Source organism: Schistocerca cancellata, chromosome 2 (assembly GCF_023864275.1).
Source record: "Schistocerca cancellata isolate TAMUIC-IGC-003103 chromosome 2, iqSchCanc2.1, whole genome shotgun sequence".
In the NCBI taxonomy this organism is placed as follows: domain Eukaryota; kingdom Metazoa; phylum Arthropoda; class Insecta; order Orthoptera; family Acrididae; genus Schistocerca; species Schistocerca cancellata.
The window spans coordinates 457,864,013-457,868,035 of NC_064627.1; positions in this window are offsets into that span (position 1 = coordinate 457,864,013).

The window sequence follows — 4,023 nt, forward strand, 5'->3', positions numbered from 1 at the left end:
ACTCCTATTTCTTCTCCTATCACATTAGACAAATATTCCCCCTCATAGAGGCTTTCAATGTATTCTTTCCACCTATCCGCTCTCTCCTCTGCATTTAACAGTGGAATTCCCATTGCATTTTTAATGTTATCACCCTTGCTTTTAATGTCACCGAAGGTTGTTTTGACTTTCCTGTATGCTGAGTCTGTCCTTCCAACAGTCATTTCTTTTTCAATGTCTTCACATTTTCCTGCAGCCATTTCGTCTTAGCTTCCCTGTACTTTCTATTTATTTCATTCTTCAGCGAACTTATATTTCTCTATTCCTCAGTATCCCCTGAACATTTTTGAACTTCCTCTTTCATCGATTAATTGAAGTATTTCTTCTGTTACCCATGGTTTCTTTGTAGTTACCTTCTTTGTACCTGTTCTCCTTCCTAACTTCTGTGTTGGCACTTTTTAGAGGTGTCCATTCATCTTCAACTGTACTGCCTACTGAGCTATTCCTTATTGCTGTACCTATAGCCTTAGAGAAAGTCAACAGTCTCTCATCATTCCTTAGTACTTCTGTATCCCACTTCTTCCTGACTACTGTCTGAAACTTCAGCCTACTCTTCATCACTACTATATTTTGATCTGAGTATGTCTGCTCCTGGCCTGCCTTACAATCCAGTATCTGATTTCAAAATCTGTCTGACCATAATGTAATCTAACTGAAACCTCATATCACCCAGCCTTTTCTAAGTATTCCTCCTCCTCTTGTGATTCTTGAACACAGTATTCGCTATTACTAGCTGAAACTTGTTACAGAACTCAATTAGTCTTTCTCCTCTCTCATTCCTTTTCTCAAGTCCATATTCTCCTGTAACCTTTTCTTCAACTCCTTACCCTAGAACTGCATTCCAGTCCCCTATGATTACTAGATTTTTATATCCCTTTACATACTGTATTACCCTTTCAATATCCTCATACACTTTCTCTCTCTCTCTCTCTCTCCTCATCTTCAGCTTGAAACGTCAGATTGTATACCTGAACTACTGTTGTTGGTGTTCGTTTGTTGTCGATTCTGAAGAGAACAACCCTATCGCTGAACTGTTCACAGTAACTCTCTCTCTGCCCTACCTTCCTATTCATAATGAATCCCTCTCCCACTAACCTATTTTCTGCTGCTGTTGATATTATACCCTATACTCATCTGACCAGGAATTCTTGTCTTCTTTCCACTTCACTTCACTGACCTGTACTATACCTAGATTGAGCCTTTGCATTTCCCTTTTCATATTTTCTAGTTTCCCTACCACGTTCAAGTTTCTGACATTCCATGCCCCGACTCATAGAATGTTACCCTTCCATTGATTATTCAATCTTCTTCTCATGGTAACCTCCCCCTCGGCAGTCCCCTTCCGGAGATCCAAATTCCATTACCTTCTGCATTCCCATGCTGTTGATCATTGCTGATTCTTCTGCCTTTAGGGGCTGTTTCCCACCCCAAGGAAAAGAGTGCCCTGAACATGTCCGTTCCTCCGCCCTCTTTGACAAGGCTGTTGGCAGAATGAGGGGAGCCTTCTTATGTCAGAAGTCTTTGGCTGCTAATGCTGATTATTAATCAAAATTTAAGCAGTAGTGGGATTTGAACCCAGGACCGTAGGCATTTAATTATGAATCAAAGATGCTACCCCTAGACCATGTGTCCTCGGATTCATCACATAGTGTTGAAATCATGACAGTCATGATAGACAAGTGTTAGGTAAATGTCTGATGCTTAGTAACAATTATATATATATATATATATATATATATATATATGCGCAAGGTTTCTACGACTGCCGCCGCCTCTTGCAGCCCAATCTCCATCGTTCATGGTCATTCCAGTCTCCTTCATTAAGACCTCTCGCCACCATTGCTTCGTTGCCATCTTTCCAGCATGTCACAGGTCTACCACGCCTTCTTCTTTGATGTGGAGTCCATTGCCATACCTGTTTTGGCCATATTGTGTCTAGCATACACTGTAAGTGACCATACCAGAGTAGGTGCTTCCTTTCTATGTGGTCTAGGATTGTGCTTTTGACATTCATAAACTCTCTGATCCTATCATTTATAATATGGTCAAGTCTGGAGTATCCACAACTCCGTCTCCAGAAATCCATCTTGACAGCCAGCAGGCGATATTTCTGCCTGTGAGTTAGTTACCACAACTGTGTACCATACGTTGTGATACTTCCAATAATTGTGTGGTAGATGGTATCTTTTGTTCTGCGCATTATGTTTTGTTCCAGAGAATACCATTTAGTTGTTTTATGGCTCACTTGCCCTGGTGTATTTTATTGTTTACATCATCCATACATCTACCAATGGACGGCAGTGTCACTCCCAAGTACTTAAAATTATGACACCCTTTAACAGTATCAGAACCGAGCTGTAAGTCGTTAACAGTATTTTCTCCCACTTTCAGATATTCTGTTTTAGATACGTTTATGACAAGATCCCATTTTTCATGTTCTTCTTTTAATTTGCAGAGCATGTATTTTGCATCTTCCTCATCTCCAGCTACTAACACTTGGTCGTCATCAAAAAATAGAGTGAACAAGATCTCGTCGTCTATAGGGATACCCATTCCTCCGCATTTCCTTTTCCATGATTTTAGTGCCTCTTCTAGGTAGATCTTAAAGAGTGTAGGAGCAAGTGTGCATCTCTGGCGTAGTCCCTTTGTCACCTCAAACTCTTGAGATAGTTGATTTCTCAGTTTAACCACTGCCGTACAACCTTGGTAGATGAGTCCGACAGCTTTCACATAGCTCGGTGACACACTATTATCAATTAGACTTGCCCATAGCTTGTTCTGTGGAACTGTGTCATAAGCTTTCTGGAAGTCTACAAAGACAAGGTGGGTTGTAAGGCCCCTTGCTGTCCTTTCCTCCACTAGGTTGTTGAGGGTAAATACTCCATCAGTACAGGAGCAACCAAATCTGAATCCATTTTGTTCTTCAGATTCAGTTATTTCTTCTTCTATCTTCTTTTTTACGATACAGCCATAGACTCTTGCCATGGATGGCATCACACTAATACCACGATAGTTTGCACAATTCCTCCTGTTGCCCTTAAATATTGATGTAATTGTTGCCTTTTTCCACTCCTTTGGGGCTTTGTCATCTCTAAGGAATTTGTCAAAAATCACTGCCAATATCTCAAAGAGTTTTGACGGTGCTGCTTTAACCAGTTCTATATAAATTAATCCTGGACCTGGCGACTTCCTGTTTTTCATGGCATTAATTGCATTTCGGACTTCCTTTGGGGTTATCAGTGATTTCAATGCCTGGTGGGTTCTCAGTGAATGCAGCTCTGTTCTGTTAGTAGTCCTTGGTAGTTTTGTACCCATTCCTGCATGCTAATGAGGTTTATATTTGCTTTATCTTTATTCTGTGTTCTCATTGTTTTTAATACCTTCCATGCTTTATTTGCTCGTGTATTCCCCATGCTTTTTTCTATCTCTTCACCTGTTTTTTGCCTTAATTATTGTTTTCTGTGCATCTTTTCTCCACTCTCTGTATTCCAGCCAATCATTGTCTCATCTTAAGTTCAACCATTTATTATAAGCTTTCTTCTTACTTTCTACTGTCTCTTGTACCGAGTGGTTCCACCTCTCATAACATATTCTATTACTCTTTCGGATTTCTTTTTTTCCCAGTGCTTCATAAGCTGCGTTAGGATGGCTTCTTTAACCATCTCGTACATCTTATCTGCAGAGGTTTTTTCAATGGCAGCAAAATTTTCTGCTAGCCTTTGCTGATACAAGAAGCGGGTAGAACTATGATCAAGGCTTTGTAAATTAAATTGAATATTATTGGCTTTCTCTGGTTCAGCTTCCACCTGAATTTCTGTGTCTGATAAACTTGAATAATATCTTAGACATTAGCACAAAATGATCTGATCCGCGCTCTGCACCTCTCATAGCCCTCACATCTTGTACTACAAGCTTTGTTGTTTGCTTTATTATGACATAGTCTATAATGGACTTGAGGTTAACGTTTGGTTTCGTCCATGTGTA